Here is a 17,757-nt window from a genome sequence, read left to right on the forward strand (position 1 = left end):
CATATTTATTGAGTTGAGCTGCATGTCCTGGCCTGAGTCACCCTCAGACCTGACTTCAGATGCTGTAAGTTATTTGAAGAGTCTTCTTAATAAGTTGATATCTGCAGTGTCTTTTCTCTTCATAAAATCACCCTAGTTCTATTTTTTTCTCTAAGGTCTTGCTTGTTACCTTTAATCATTTCCATGGCTGCCCTCTGAACCAATCCCGTGTTCTCTGTGTCCTTTTCTGTAACAGCTGTGAGGCACAGATATTAACAGCTGCTGCTTTCTGACCCTCAGACTGGTGCTGAGCTTATGAGACTTTTAGGAACTTAACACTGACTCAACACTGGCTCTCAGTTTCATGGCCACCCTCATTGTTTGTGTGTGTGTGTGCGCCTTTCCATTCCCCTTGTGAAATATCTCCTGCCCCTAACTTACTATGGGAATGTTCCTCCATGATCTCTTTCCATCCTCCCTTTCCTGTTTGCTCACTTCTTTTCTTGCTCATCTTGAGACCGTGCAATCCCAGATTAACTACAAACAGAGAAGAGCTGGTGATAGCTCCAGAGCCCAGAGAAAGGAGGTCTCTTTACGAGAGGGCTGGCTCTCAAAGGTAAGCTCGCTCTTCTTAACCTGCCTTTTGCCATCTACCTCCCTCTTTGGATCTCCTGCTCCTGGGTCCCTGCTTGCCCTGAGTTTCCATACTCACAGAGAATCAGGACCTCCAGAACAGCCCAGCGTGGGCTTGGTCAGGAATGATCCAGGCTCTGAAGGGTTAAGGCTGGAGCCTGGATGGATGGAGAGGGTTATTAGTTATCGTTTGGAGAGTGGAGTGAAGGCTCCTCCCCTGTTGCCTACCCGCCCCTTTCACATGATCTCTGACCATGGCTGTGGAAGCGAGCAGAAGATAAAGGGGGGGAAAAAAAGTTCACAAAATAATTTAGAAAGTCCTTATAAATGCTTGTGTTTTCATTTAGCAGCATGAATCCAGGACAGCAACAGACCCTCAGAGGCAGCAGCCAACTGGGAATTGAGTGGAAAAAAATAGGAATCCTGGATTCTGGCACTTTCCAGTTTTTTTTTTTTTTTTTTTTTTTTTGGTGGGGGAAGCAGTGGTGGGAAGCGATTAAATCAAATCTTTCAGGGGAGAACTCAGCTCTAGGCTTTCATGGTCAAAATACTAAAGGTCAGCTCTGCGTGTGTGTCCCAACTGTCCCAGAAGCTTCAACTCGAAGAAACCCCAAACTTTAAGTTGTGCTTATAGCTTCAGCTTAAGTAAGAAAAATGAGGTGTGGGGTAGGTGGCAGGGGGGATCACAGGATGGGGATCAAGTCTTAAATGGAGGGGAAGGAAGAGGAGATGGATATGGGTGGGAATAAGGCAGAAGGGAGCTGTGTCTTTAAGTCTGTCCTATGGTTATACGTGTTTTTTCTTCTATGAATGGGTTTTGCTGTAAATTATAGCTTTGCCCATAGTCCCTTGGGTCAAAAGAAATAGTCTCTAAACAGAAAACAGCTCTGATTGGTGACTTTCCTTCTTCCCTCCCCAGCCCCCTTCCTAATTGAAACCAAATGTGCAATATATTGGATGCTGGGATCCCTGGCGCTTTCCCAGGAATCCTCAGAATGTGAGGTTTCTCTCAAAGGCATCTTGCATCAGCCTGTGGATGTATGCCTACCACCAGGCTCCTTCACCAGCAAAGTGGAAAAAGAAGCGTTTCACAACAAATTCTTCTTTCTGGGTTGGGGAAACGCAGTGGATTATAGCTCTGTTTTCTTCTTTCCAAAACTGTGCACCCCTGGATGAAAGTAAGTTATGTGGGTCTTTTTTCTTTATTATTTTTTCTTGTTTGAAAATGAAAGCTCCGCATATACTTCTTTTGGTGTTTCAGGAAAAGTTTTAAAAAGGAAACAGAAGGGCGTTTTTCAGTCAGACAAGGAAGGGAACGGAGTGAGGCACCACAGACTTGAGAAATCAGATCCCATGTTTTTGGGGTCTGGATTTATGCTATGAAGGGAAGAATAAAGATCACTAATAACCAAAGAAGGCCGAAGCAAAATAAATGAATCCATAACAGCTGCAGGATACAATAAACAGCATTAGCAGAGCTGAAATTGTTGGCAGGCAAGACAGGCCGATTGCAGAGTTAGTTTCAGGATGAAGAAGGCAGAGCAAGAGAGCTAAGTTTTTAGACATTTAGTAGTGGTGTTAGAAGGTCCTGAGTTTTGGAGATAATGTAGACCAAGCACTTTTTGTTTTTCAGAGGAGTTGCTGATTTACTTGTGAGAAGGGTAACTTTGGATGAGGGGTGGCTTCCCCCTGAGATTTGGGGTGGCTAGGGGGAGGTTGGGTGCATGGAGGATTTTTCAGTTGTGACGATGAAATACAGCTTCCCAGACTCATCTCCTTGCTGGCTCTTGGTGTCTTTCCCTTTGTTATGGAATGACTTGGGGCTGTTTTCATTTGGGACCTCTGAGTCCTGGCCTAGGTTCAAGAGTCCGATCCAAAGGGAAAGAGAACTGTTCCCAGTGGCTGAAACTCTCAGACCAGCCATTTGAGGCAAGAGTTCGTACTGTTCAAGCCAGTAGGGGGTTCAGCACCATTTTGCCGATTGTTGGCTTCCTACAACCCAGAGTTAAGAGTCCTGAAAAGGGCCTTAGGCCTCTCATCTGACCCCCTCACTCCACAGATGTAAAAAATGATAGGAAGGGGACCGACCTGTTGGAGTCCCACAGTACATCTGTAGCGGAGCTGAAAATGAAATTGAGATTCTCTCCACTGCTAGTCCAGTGTTCTTTCCACCCCATACCTCTGCTTTCATTTACTTTTTAAGGCTTATTCTGCCTGAGACAATAGAGACAGTATGATGAGCAAGTCACCACGAGGACATTAATTATCAGTAATAGAGAGGATGCCAATGGCGGCTCATCAGCTAATGATGTCTATGGTTATATTTGTGTGTGTGTGTGTAAAATAAAAAGAAGCTAACTTCTTAGTATTTTCTATGCACCAGACTCAAAATAATACATAATTCATGCTCAGAGCTTTTCGTACATAATTTGATTGAGTTCTCACAGCTATGTAAGGCATTATTTCTATCTTACATGTAAGGACATTAATGCTTAGAGAAGTGAAATGAGTTGCTCAAGGAAATGTAGCTAATACATTTGAAACTCATGTATATCCGACTCTAAAATCTGTGCTTGGAATCACTATTCAATGATACTCTCCTCATCTCCCTTGCATTTGGTTACTTTTGAGGTCAAATTCCATATTTCTCCGGGTGATCAGGAGGTGAAGGTGTCAAGCTACGGGAGCAGTATGGATTCTCTCTCGGAGGCCACTCCTGCACTTGGCTGAACATTTGTCGGGATATCAGATGTGAGTTCATTTCTGGGTCTTTGGTATATACTTACCTTCGTTATGCAAAGAGTCTGGGACTTAGAGTCAGAAGATTCAGGATAAGTTCTGGCTGTACCTGTTACTACTTAGCAAAGTTGCTTTGCCTTTCCGCACCTTGACTTCTGTATTTATTATATGGGAACAATGGCAGTACCTTTCAGTGTTATTGCTGTAAGAGGTATTGGATGTGCATGCATGCTGAAGGCTATCAAGGGCTTACCGGTATCAGCTCTTGTGATTAGGATCAGTAAACACCAGAACGTCTTGTGAGGCAGACCCTGTGGTGCTGGGTCTGGCAGTCAGTGCTGACGCTGGCGGGAGGGCAGATGGATTTGGATGTGTGTGAAACTCTGAAATGGGTGGCCTCAGCCTTAGTGCCCATCTCCTTTGAATGGAAGCAGGCCCTCCTCCCTCCCAGGGGAATACTCCTGAGGGCTCTGTCTTAACTTCTCTTCTGCTGGCCTGGTTTGCTGTGATTCCTCACCCAAAGCAGCGCAGGCTGAAGGACACTGTGCTTGGTGAAGCACCCGCTGTCTCTGAAAAGGAAGGGTTTACTCAGGACCAGTCCCCTGATTGCTCCTCAGACGAGACTCACATTTGAGGAGCTTCGTATCTAGCTGAGGGCAGATCCTTGACCCAGGACCTTCTTGTCACTGGCAGGCACATCTCCCTTCATCTTTTCTCTGGCATTCGCTATTCTGTGCCTGCAGTCAGAAGGGAGGCCACTGCTCCTGGGGTGGGGGTGGAGAGCCAGCCTGCAGTGGGGAGGCCCCAGCCTCTGTTTCAGGGTAAGATCCATTTGCTTTAGAAACTTTAAATGTAAGGGAAGTGGGGAAGGTGTTTCCGGAATGCCTTTCACTTAGATTCCTCAACACTCTCCATGTCCAAGCACAGAACCTTATCACCTGCTTATTCTCCCCTAGCCACTCTGTGAACTCCCTCTTTTCTTCCCTTCCTGTATAATCGCTCCCTAGTCTTGAAGTCATATGAATTCTCGATCACACACAGTGAATTTACTTCAAACCTTTCCATGTATTTTCATTTTTAATAGACACATGAAAAAATTAGAGTGGCCACCCTCCATACATTCGTGTCACACTATTTTCAATTCGCATGATCGCTCAGATATCCTTCCTAAGCTCCTTTAAAAGATCTGCTTTCAGGCACTTCACATCACCCTCACCTCAAACACACAATCCAAACACACATCTCGCAGGCATCCAGAAAGCAAACACACGTCTAAAACCGGACCTCCACAGACATGCTAACATTCTTGTGCCAGCTCACATAAATGGTGACCTGTCCGCAACACAGACACACTGGACTCTTTATACCTCTTGCCCGTTTGAAGCTGTGTAACATATGAATTGATCAACTCTGTCCCAACAATGACTACTCAGTCCAGAAATGTGTCCAGCATCCCCAGGCATCCCAGAGCTTCCCTGAATGCAGCAACCATCCATAGTGAGGACTGCTCACCAGGAAATTAGAAACCCCAGGTAGACTTTAAAAGATTTTCAGACCAATCAAATCAGAATATCTGAGGTTGGAGATTGGGAATCAGTACTGTGAACTGCTCCCCAGGTGATTCTGATGTGAAACAGAGTTAAGTACCTCTGCAGATAAATCTCTAACTGTGTTGTCTTTGGCAATTCAATTTTATTCCATTTGATTTAATTCTATTTGTCAAAGATTTATTAACACTGTGCTAATAACATAGTTTAGTAAAGGAGCTGAGATGTCCAGATACCTGTCAAGGATGTTTATTGGAACATCAATCACCTAGTGGCTAAAGTGATGGTGTCTGTAAACTTTTTCTCTCTTTTAATTATATTTGTATACATTTAAATATGTTATTATTAATCCTGCATTATTCACATATGATTTGGCTAAAAATAATTCTCTTCTTTTCTAACTGTTTTGCATAGAAATATTTGATGTTTCCTAATGCTATAAACCCCAGCATTTGGCAAATTATGTACTTATTACTAGCTGGAATCTTACTTTGGCTTTGAAATGCTGAACAAGGTCAGTTTTGAGCCAGCCCAAGAGTTGCTAAGGCCTGGAAGGGCAATGCAAAGGTAGAGGAGTTCTAAACATGGGTTCGGACTTACTACAGAGCTCCTGAGTTTAGCTGGGCTTCTCTTGGAAACTGGATATTGTCTGTAATGGATCTACTCATTAACTCATCTGTGACTTGTATTTTGTGCCTAAAGGAACCCCCAAAAAATCTGTGAGGGGCCCTTTGGATCTATAGCTCTGAGGTTAGTGCTGGCTGGTGCTCTGTAGTATGAGTGAGAGGGAGAGGGCAAGTGATAAATAGAACTTCAGTTGCGTCATGTAGTGAAAAGAACAGGTAGTGCGGCTATGGTCCCACCCCCATCATTTTCTAGGGTTTCAATCTCAGAGGAGTTTTTTTAACTTCACTGGTCTTCAATTTCCTCATGAATTTTATCCTCTTCATTTGAGTTTAGATAAGGTAATGTATAGGAAACTGGAAAGCACTGTACCTGTGAGGATAATAGGTGTGGATGCCCTTTGGGACATATTTCATAGGTAGCGAAACCCGCAAAGTTTGCTGTAATGCAAGATAATCCTTAGGGCCTTAATGGCTTAGGTAGCCAAAATAAATTGAGATGGGAGATGGATTAAAAATGAGGGCAAACAATCTAGCATTTTTGCATTTTTTCCTTTTAAAATTTGAATGCTCTTATGAATCCAAAAGCATGAAACAATACAAATCTCAGTGAACTCTCATGTCTAAGATAGTTTTCACTGATTTTATTTTTCTCTTAAATAGTGGCGATTTAAAAAAAAATCACAGGTATATTTTTTATCTATTAAAAATGTCATAGCATCCTGGTAAACTCTGTCATAATTTTGTTTTTGCTGTATTGATTTATTTACTCCTCAGTAAATAGTTATTGCATGCCTATTCTCTGTTGGACACTGTTATACATTTTGTGATGAACAAACCCCACGAAGTTATGAGCATTTATAAGCATTCATTGCTTTAGGTTCTAGGGAGTATATTATGAATTTGACTGTACAAAACTTGATTTAGAAAATTGGTATCCAACCTGGATTAATAAAATTTAGCTTTTAAAGTTTGCTGAACTATAATTCAAAAACAATACAGAAATAGTTATTAGATGGTGATTGTCAGTGGAGCCAGGTGTTATGCCATAATAAATAGGATCCTAAATTTTACATTTTTTATAATTTTTAAAAGTTATAGAGCAACTTTAGCTTTATAGAAAAACTGAGAACAAAATGCAGAGTTCTCATGAATTCCTTCTACCCTTTGCACAATTTCCCTACTACTATCACCTTGTATTAGTATTATGTTTTATTTGCTATTAATTACTCAATATGTATTTATTAAACATAACAAAATAATAAATAAATTTATTATTTATGCCCTATTTGTTATTGTGAAAATAATAAGTCATATTGCTGCCTCTCAAGCTGTTTATAATGTTATGTAGCTATAGTTTGAGGTTTCTCATTTATTAGAAAAAAATTTTTCTGTGCACTTAGTGCATGCTTTATTCAGTGCTAGGGCTTAACACAATATCTGGACATAGTAGACATTTAATAAAACATCTACTGAATATATAAACAAATGAAATGAAGGATCCAGAAGTAAAAGACATAATTCTTGTCCTTAAGAACTTAGGAAACAACAGACACATACAGCAGTGACTAGAGAAAATTTCAGAAACACATAAAATATGATTAAATCTCTGATAAAGGAGACACTGGTATAGGCAAATGAGGCATAAAGCCATTACTAAGAGTCCCATCCTCGTTTTCCTTGTTTTTGGGACTGTACTTTTTTTTTTTTTTTTTTTTGAGATGGAGTCTCGCTCTGTCACCCAGGCTGGAGTGCAATGGTGCGATCTTGGCTCACCGCAACCTCTGCCTCCTGGGTTCAAGTGATTCTCCTGCCTCAGCCTCCCGAGTAGCTGGGATTACAGGTGCCCGCCACCATGCCCAGCAAATGTTTGTAATTTTAGTCGAGACAGGGTTTCACCATGTTGGCCAGGCTGGTCTTGAACTCCTGACCTCAGGTGATCCACCCGCCTTGGCCTCCCAAAGTGTTGGGATTACAGGCGGGAGCCACTGCGCTTGGCCTGGGACTGTACTTCTTATCACCATTGTCTTTGTTGCCATAGTCTTCATTATTTTCATAATTATGGCTATCGTTCTATGTCTAAATCCAAGCATTAAAGAACAAACTCCCATATCCCCATGGTAAGGTTGGAGAAGTGGGTGCAAGTGCGTCTATGTGTGTTTTTGGCAATTTTAAAGTACAGTCACACCAATATATGCCACTTCCGTTTCTTGCTGGAAGTAAAATGAGTGACTACTTGGGCTTTGTAAAAGAAAATCGCACTTCGGAAGTCCTCATGGGAGCCATACCAAAATGCCTTGCAGTACTGTAACTTCTCAGAGGCATGTAAAAGTTAGAGGATTGGTGAAGTTTTCAAAGGCTACTGGCACTTGTCCTTCAGGATGAACCCTCTTGAGATGCAGGGGAACAAATCGACCTCAATAAGAGAGTAGTGAGAGCTAAATTCACTCAAGAATAGCAATCTGTTCCTCAGACAGATGCAGTTGTAATTTTAGAATGTGTACATAACTGAGAGTTTAAAATGGACATAATAATGCTAAAATAGTATCAATGGAAATTAAAAATAAGTCCTAATCCCAACCAAAATTCTAGCAAGTTATTTTGTGGATATCAACAAACTGATTCTTTTTTTTTTTTTTCTTTTTCTATTTTTGAGATGGAGTCTTGCTCTGTCGCCCAGAGTGGAGTGCAGTGGCGCAATCTCTGCTCACTGCAACCTCCACCTCCCGGGTTCAAGTGATTATCCTGTCTCAGCCTCTTGAGTAGTTGGGATTACAGACGTGCACCACCATGACTGGCCTCAACAAACTGATTCTAAAATTTATATAGAGAGGTTAAAAGATCAGATTAGCCACTGCAATACTAAATGAGAACAAAGTCAAAGGACTGATAGTACTTGACTTCAAGACTTACTGTAAAGCTCTGGTAATCAATACATCATGGTATTGGTGAAAAAATAAACAAATAGATCAACAAAACAGAATAGAGAGCCCAAATAGACCCATATAATGTAGCCAACTGTTCTTTGACAAAGAAGCAGAGGCAATCTGATGGAGAAAAGGTAGTATTTTCAACAAATGGTGCTGGAACAACTGGACATCCACATGCAAAAATAATGAATCTTAGGTACAAACCTTACATCCTTCACAAAAGCAACTCAAAGTGGATCATAGACCAAAATGTAAATGCAAAACAATGAAACTCATAGAAAATAACATAGGAAAAAATCTCAGTAATCTTGGGTATTGTGATGACTTTTAGATACAGCACCAAAGGCACTATCTGTGAAAGAAATCACTGATTAGCTGGACTTCATTAAAACTGTAAACTTCCACTTTGTGAAAGACAATGTCAAGAGAATGACAATACAAACCATCAGTTGAGAGAAAATACAGATGGTCCTGATTTAAAACGGTTCAACTTATGATTTTTCAACTTTACGACAGTGCAAAAGCGATACTCATTCAGTAGAAATAGTACTTCGAATTTTGAATTTCACTGGACAAAACTATGGAAACAGTAAAAACTATTCGAGGTTGCCAGGGATTAGGAGTGAGGGAGGGATAAATGGAACAGAGAGGATTTTTAGTGTAGTGAAACTGTTCTGTGGTTACTACAGTGGGGGATGTATGTCATTATACCTTTGTCAAAACCCATAGAATGTATAAAATGTAGAACACTGAGAGTGAACCCTAATGTAAACAATGTACTTTGGGTGAAAATGATTTTTTTTTTTTTTTAAATTTGAGATGGAGTCTTGCTCTGTCACCCAGGCTGGAGTGCAGTGGCATGATCTCGGCTCACTGCAACCTCTGCCTCCTGGGTTCAAGCGATTCTCCTGCCTCAGCCTCCTGAGTAGCTGGGACTACAGGCGCGTGCCATCACGCCCAGCTAATTTTTGTATTTTTAGTAGAGACGGAGTTTCACCATGTTGGTCAGGCTGATTTCGAACTCCTGATCTCGTGATCTGCCCCTCTAGGCCTCCCAAAGTGCTGGGATTACAAGTGTGAGCCACTGCGCCTGGCCGAAAATGATGTGTTGATATCACACACGATTAGGTTTATTGATAGGCTTATTGATTGTAATAAATGTGCCAATGTTGTGAGGGATGTCAATAGTGAGGGAGGTTTTATAGCAGAGGACAAGGGTGTATATGGGAACAATCTTTACTTTCTACTTAATTTTGCTGGGAACCTAGAACTGCTCTAAAAGAATTAGAGTTTAATTTAAAAAATCTGCCCAATCTCCAAATTCTAGCACTTTGATTCCATCTTGGCTACTTCTTTCTTATTTGAAGGCAGTCATTGTAATATAGTTATAATCATGAGCATCTGTATTTTAAAATGATTAATTTTGTTTTTCAGATAAGTACCCTAAACTTAAATGATATTATTTTATTTATTAAAGCGACCTGAGGCAGAAATGTTTCAAATTCTTGAGAAAGACTAATTCAATAGGTTAATAGCAGATATATAGGTATTTTTGTGTTATACCCTTCAAATTATAATAACTATCACTTAAAGAATAGTCATTTGTTTTGTTTGTTTGTTTTTACAGACAGTATCTCACTCTGTTGCCCAGGCTGGAGTGCAGGGTGCAATCATGGCTCACTACAGCCTGTACCTCCTGGGCTCAAGTGATCCTTCCACCTCAGCCCCTCAACTAGCTGGGACTATATGTGCGCACTACCACAGCTGCCTAACTGTTTTGTTTTTTTGTAGAGATGTGATTTCACTATGTTGCTCAGGCTGGTCTCAAACTCCTGGGCTCAAGCGATCCTCCCACCTTTGCTTCTCAAAATGCTAGGATTACAAACATGAGCCACTGGACCCACCCTCATTGTGTTGTTTTAACTACAATTTGGTATGGTAGAAAGAGTAATGGGCCAAGGGTTAATACGGTGAGATTCTAATTTTAACTTTGCCACCTATGAGGAGTGGGACTTTGTGCAACAATGTTTTAAATCTTTCAGCATTTAAATTTTTCTCATCTGTAAAGGACAATATACAATTTCTACATTTTCTGGTTCAATTATGCTAATAGCTGTCCTGTCAGCACCCACACCCCCCTATTCACTTTCACAGATTAAGACTTGAGTCGCTATGATCTTCACCCTAGTTGTCATCCTGTCCCCATACTCTCTGAATATGCTCCTCTCTCCTCTCATTTTAGCCAAATACCACTCTTCTTGAAGGCCAGCTTAATTTTCAGATCCTCCATCCATCCCAGATCTTACTTCTTGGAATCCCTAGTTCTTTTGGTCAGTATCACTTAGTTTAGCAAAGACTATATCTTAGGTGATCGCTCTAACTCACCTTATAGCATTAACCCATAAGTGAGTACTTACCGAACTCTCACTGTATATTAGATTAAGGACTTACTTTACATGCCTGGCACAGTGCTTATTTGTTGTTGGAAAAAATTTTAGAGGGCAGTAATTGAAATGTCATACACTATAGTCTTTGAGGATGGAAAAGAGCTCAGTAAGTTTCTATTAATTGGTTATGCCGTTAAGATCAGCATCTAAAGAGAGCTAGGTCATGGAAAAAAAATGGCTTAAGTACTGGACTTACTATCAGAAGTACTAGACTTAAATCTTGATTCTTATGATTTGTGAACATTGTAGAAATATACTAATGTCTTGTGAGTACAGATAAGGAGGAACAGATAAGCTCATGTGAAAACTCGGTTTGTATTGGGCCTATATTATTATATACAGGGCTATTTTATTTTATTTTTTGTTTTATTTATATTTATTTATTTATTTCTGAGACAGAGTCTCACCCTGTCGCCCAGGCTAGAGTGCAGTGGCGTGATCTCGGCTCACTGCGACCTCTGCCTCCTGGGTTCAAGCCATTCTCCATCCTCCTGCCTCAGCCTCCCGAGTAGCTGGGATTACAGGCACCCACCAGCACACCCAGCTAATTTTTGTATTTTTAGTAGAGACAGGGTTTCACCATGTTGGCCAGGCTGGTCTTGAACTCCTGACCTCAGGTGATCCACCCACCTTGGCTTCCCAAAATGTTGGGATTACAGTCATGAGCTACCATGCCCGGCCTATTTTCTTTCTTTATTTATGTATTTATATATTTTTTGAGGTGGAGTTTCACTCTTGTTTCCCAGGCTGGAGTGCAATGGTGCCATCTTGGCTCACCGCAACCTCCGCCTCCCAGGTTCAAGCCATTCTCCTGCGTCAGCCTCCCAAGTAGCTGGGATTACAGGCATGGGCCACCATGCCCAGCTAATTTTCTGTTTTTTTTTTAGTAGATACGGGGTTTCTCCATGTTGATTAGGCTGGTCTTGAACTCCCAACCTCAGGCGATCTGCCCGCCTTGGCCTCCCAAAGTGTTGGGATTACAGGCGTGGGCTACCATGCCCAGCCTTTTTTATTTTATTTTAACAACAAATAGAAGGTGGTTATTCCAGGAGGGTTTCAGGATACTACCCCAGATTTGGTTTCTCCTGGTTTGACTACAGGCAGTGCTGGTGTCTTTCTCTTGATCATACTCCTTTCCTCATGGGTGTGTTCAGTCCTCTGATAATAGAAGTGCTTACCTTTAACCTTTCCCTCTCTCACTGAGTGTTCTCTCTTTTCTAAAATACCTTTCATTTGTTAAAGCTTTTAAAAAATCCTTATTTGAACATTCAGTGTTATGTAGAAAAACAAATTAACTGCTGCTTAATACCATGTTTGGAGGTGAAAAATTTTCTAAGCCTTTTGCTCAGCCATTTATTACCAAAGGGGTATCAAGCTTGGATGTCAATCTAGGATGTAAATTCTAGACCTATACAATTCCTTCAAGGGCATCTGAAAAGTTGCTTTCTAATCCTTTTGCTGTATTTTGGCGGCAAGCTTTGTTTTCACAGTTTAAAGAGGATTGATAGTCTTCGTATTGTCTCTCCTTCTCCTTCACAACTTTCTGAAGTTCACTTGCCTGTTTCACTTTCATGGCGTAAGGTACCAGATTCTTCTGCCCCTTTCATAGATCCACCAGCGCCCCCCATGCTCCAGAAAAATGGAGCTACACTGTGCCTTTCCCTGAGCTGTAGAAAGTTCCACCTCTAGGTTCCCAGGTGCTTCTCATCATCATTTTTCAATTGATTGAGTTGCCAACATCTACAAAATATATTCTAACAAAGATGCTCAGAATGTCTGATATTGACCTATCTACACAGGTAAACTTTAATAACTCTGCATTTCCCTTTCACTGATGGCCTCATGCCTTTTGCAGAAGTAATATACGAAAGAAGAAGAGCATTTAAATAGGGCAGAAGATCTAATTTTCTTTTTCTTTCTGGAGATGTTGTCTCACTCTGTCACCCAGGCTGGAGTGCAGAGGCTTGGTCGTGACTCACTGTAACCTCCGCCTCCTGGGCTCAGGTGATTCTCCTGTCTCAGCCTTCCGAGTAGCTGGGATTACAGGCACCCACCACCACGCCCAGCTAATTTTTGTATTTTCAGTAGAGATGAGGCTTTGCTGTGTTGGCTAGTCTGGTCTTGAACTCCTGACCTCAGGTGATCCACCTGCCTCGGCCTCCCAAAGTGCTGGGATTACAGGTGTGAGCCAATGCACCCGGCCAGAATATCTAATTTTCTAACTTACAACGTACTTGAATATTGAAAGGAATTTCATACTTTTAGAACGAAACCCTCATTTGGGTTGGGTAGGATTAGGGCAAGGAGAAGTCTGGGAAGGAGTTCTTGGGTAGTTAAACTGGAAAAAGAGAGTCTGGCACATTCAGAATGGTTCCATATTTGTTACCCGCAGACTGTACATAAGAAATGAGACCTGGCTTTTAAGAGATATGATGCCTGTGAAAACCCAGAATATACTTGCGACTGGCTTTACCCAAAAGTGTTTAGGACTCTAGTAGGGACACCTCCAGTTCCTTTTGGAAATAAGCTAATATTTGGTTTCCAAAAATGTATTGAAGTAGTCTTCGTGAGAAAAATAGAAAATAGAAATGTTATTGAATGTTCTTGCACCTAATGCTACTTTTTAGCATTTTTAAAAATAGTGAAGTACATGTTGGGGTGGGAGTGGAGAAGAGACTATAATATTTCTGTATCTGAAGCCTCTGTAAGGTCTTAATCCAGCCCTCCATAGGAACATAAGCAATAATTGTCATCTACAACTTGTTCCTAAATTTACTCACAGTTTCTCAGAGCTATTGAGAGAAGTACTACGATGCTAATTTTAAAATATTTTCAAATCCATCTGTATGATGATGAAGTTATTATAGTTACAAATGCATGATTCAGCAATAGGCATTAGGAAAACATATCCACCAGACAGCCTGATGATCATGGTGTATGACACTTTCTTCTGAATACATGCGGGTTAGATGAAAGTGGTGACAAAGGATTGAGATATCTAGATCCACATCATTTACTTTTTTTTTTTTTTTGAGACAGAGTCTCGTTCTGTCACCCAGGCTGGAGTGCAATGGCACACTTGGCTCACTGCAACCTCTACCTCCCAGGTTCAAGTGATTCTCCTGCCTCGGCCTCCTGAATAGCTGGGATTTCAGGCATGTACCACCACGCCTGGCTGTTTTTGTATTTTTAGTAGAGAGGGGGTTTCACTATGTTGGCCAGACTGGTCTTAAACTCCTGACCTCAGGTAATCCGCCCACCTCGGCCTCCAAAAGTGTTGGGATTGCAGGTGTGAGACACAGTGCCTTGCCATTGTTTACTTTTATAAGCAGTCTCACTACTGGGTGGCCAAAGGAAATGAAATCAGTATGTCAAAGAGATACGTGCACTCCCAGATTTATTGCAGCATTATTCACAATAGTTGAGATATGGAATCAACTTAAGTGTCTATCAATGGATGAATGGATAAAGAAAGTGAGTGCATACACACAATGCAGTACTATTCAGCTTTAAAAAAGAAGGAAATCCTGTCATTTGTGACAACATGAATGAACTTGGAGGACATTATGTTAAGTGAAATAAGCCGGCATAGAAAGACAAATACCACATAATATCATCTGTATGTGGGGTATAAGGGAGTAGAACTCATAGAAACTGAGAGGAAAATGGTGGTTCCTAGAGGCTGGGCGAGGTAGGATGGGAAGATTAGAGAGATGTTAGTCACAGGATGCAAAATTTCAGTTAGACCGTAGGAACAAATTTAAGACATTTATTGTACATCATGGTGACTACAGTTAATAGCAATAAACTGTATCCTTGAAAATTTCTGAGAGAGTAAATTTTAAGTGTTCTCGTTACAACAGAATAAGTATGTGAGGTAATGCATATGTTAAATAGTGTGATTTAGCCATTTCACAATGTAGACATATATCAAAGCATCATGTTGTGTGCTGTAAATATATACAGCTTTTACTTGTCAATTTAAAAATATTTTTTAAAATTATAAAAAAGAAATGTACAGTCTAGGCCTCATACGAGGCCTACTCAATCAGTATCTGTATGTAAATATTAGAATTTAAAAAGTAAAATGAGATAAAACAAAACTAAAAAACAAAAGGAATTCAATTTCCACCTGCACCATTAACCACACCTCTTTTTTTTTTTTTTTTTTTTTTTGAGACGGAGTTTCACTCTTGTTACCCAGGTTGGAGTGCAATGGCATGATCTCTGCTCACTGAAATCTCTGCCTCCTGGATTTAAGTGATTCTCCAGCCTCAGCCTCCCAAGTAGCTGGGATTACAGGCACCCACCACCACACCTGGCTAAGTTTTGTATTTTTAGTAGAGATGAGGTTTCACTATATTGGCCAGGCTGCTCTAGAACTCCTGACCTCAGGTGATCTGGGCCTCCCAAAGTGCTGGGATTACAGGCATGAGTGCCCAGCCAACCACACTTCTTAAGGCTAGATAAATAAATAGCTTTAAGCGTAGAGCAAATGGTGTTTCACTTGCAAAGAAGAGGATCTCTTGGTCCTCTCCTTTCCCCAACCGCAAATAACGACTTTGCTATTGGTGATGGAGGGTGGGTCGGGAAGGGAAGTTTGTGAAGCAATGGCCGAGGGCCTTATTGAACAGGCATGCTGCAGGGGTGGCTTGGTCATAAGTTGCTGATGAAGCAGATTCTCTGTCACTCATCCCTGGTGAACAGGTGGGGACTGCCTTCTTCAAGAGAGACAGGTGATAATAGAAGAGTAGACAACTCTGAACAAACTTTTCCTGAGGATTGTCCCTTTTGGTATTACTCAAACTTGGATAATACATGGGCATGTTTTATAGGGAATTTTTTTTCAGCTCTTTGGGTGATCTATTATTAGGATCTTATTAAAATATGTATAATTTTAAAACTAGGTATACACTACTTATGCTTATAGTTCTTATGTGACTCTAGAGCCAAAACAAATTTACAAATGAAATCAACTATATCTGAGCAGACCTCGGGATTTGAGAGAGAAAAATAAATCAAATATAACTATGAAACCCAATAAGATGTAAATTATTTTAACGTGATAGATAATATGGTTTTGTTGAAACTAATCACTAGTATGGAACTTAAAGATAGACACAGTAGAACCATGTATCCTCAGGGTCTGGTCTGTGTTTAAATGTGTTATTTGGATGTATTAATACTCATGCAAAACATGCCTGTTAGCGTAAGTACATTGAACAAATTGTTGTTAATAGCTTTGAGGGTTCATAGGTTCAGGAAAATAAGATCTCAACCAAAACTCTGTAGTAAACAATCATCGAATGTCAGTTTCAATGACGTATCATTTGATAATTTGTTAAATTGTCTACTCACTTGAAGATGGGGTTAGCATTGTGTTGATATTAAAATTGGTACTCAGTGGATATCTAATCCATTTACTAACAGAATCAGGGACAGAACCATTCTTCTTTGTGTATTTAGGCCTCAAGTTTCTGCTTATAAGCTGGTATGTGTTGGTATGTAAAAAGCCAGAGTCCCCATGGCACATCTGCTCACAGCGTGAAGATGACGTTGAATCCTATGGCTTAGTAGATTAAACTGCCTCATGCCATGCAACGACTTAGTTTTCCCAACATTTCCTCTATTTCCATCCTTGACTTCATCTGGCTTTCATTTGGCATTTGTGCAAGTGTAAACACAAATGAAAAGTCAGGCAGTGAAACTGCATGATGGTTACTTCTTGTATAAAATGTTAAATTATAATCAAAGACACAAAATTTTAAAAATCCTAGAACTCTTGTGGACTGCAAGATATTTATCCTTTGAGATATACTGCTTTAAAATTAAATTTAGGCTCCACGGTTCTCAGGAAAACTTTTCTCATCTGTGGTCTTTCCTTTAAGTTCCATTAATAATTAAAAATGACAGTCGTGATGACTTCTGAGTAATGAGTGTTTATTATGCTCCAAAATTTAAGTTAAGCACTTTACATATGTAGTCTCATGAAAACCTGGTAATTGGTGTGAAGTGAGAGCTTTGGCTATTTTACATGTGAGGACATTAGACACCAAGAAAAGGTCAATCACATGACAAGTAAGTGGCAGCAGCAGAATTTGAAACTGTATCTTTCTCATTGCAACATCCAAGCCTTACCCACTAAAGCCCCTTTTTTTTTTTTTTTTTTTTTAATTATTATACTTTAAGTTCTAGGGTACCTGTGCATAACGTGCAGGTTTGTTACATATGTATACTTGTGCCATGTTGCTGTGCTGCACCCATCAACTTGTCAGCACCCAACTACTCGTCATTTACATCAGGTATAACTCCCAATGCAATCCCTCCTCCCTCCCGCCTCCCCATAATAGGCCCCGGTGTGTGATGTCCCCCTTCCCGAGTCCAAGTGATCTCATTGTTCAGTTCCCACCTATGAGTGAGAACATGCGGTGTTTGGTTTTCTGTTCTTGTGATAGTTTGCTAAGAATGATGGTTTCCAGCTGCATCCATGTCCCTACAAAGGACACAGACTCATCCTTTTTTATGGCTGCATAGTATTCCATGGTGTATATGTGCCACATTTTCTTAATCCAGTCTGTCACTGATGGACATTTGGGTTGATTCCAAGCCTTTGCTATTGTGAATAGTGCCACAATGAACATACGTGTGCATGTGTCTTTATAGCAGCATGATTTATAATCCTTTGGGTATATCCCCAGTAATGGGATGGCTGGGTCATATGGTACATCTAGTTCTAGATCCTTGAGGAATCGCCATACTGTTTTCCATAATGGTTGAACTAGTTTACAATCCCACCAACAGTGTAAAAGTGTTCCTATTTCTCCACATCCTCTCCAGCACCTGTTGTTTCCTGACTTTT

The 17,757-nt window shown here is 40.6% G+C and overlaps 1 long non-coding RNA gene across 1 annotated transcript in view; it reads left to right on the plus strand.

Annotated features, from left to right (window-relative positions):
- Positions 1 to 1,621: 1,621 nt before the first annotated feature.
- Positions 1,622 to 17,757, plus strand: part of LOC112605987 — a 34,742-nt gene continuing 18,606 nt past the window's right edge. Inside the window, exons 1-2 of the long non-coding RNA XR_003115574.1 lie at positions 1,622 to 1,790; positions 3,244 to 3,363. This is a non-coding gene — a long non-coding RNA (uncharacterized LOC112605987). The remainder of the gene's footprint in view (positions 1,791 to 3,243; positions 3,364 to 17,757) is intronic.

This window comes from Theropithecus gelada, chromosome 1 (genome assembly GCF_003255815.1).
Source record: "Theropithecus gelada isolate Dixy chromosome 1, Tgel_1.0, whole genome shotgun sequence".
NCBI classification, from domain to species: Eukaryota; Metazoa; Chordata; class Mammalia; order Primates; family Cercopithecidae; genus Theropithecus; species Theropithecus gelada.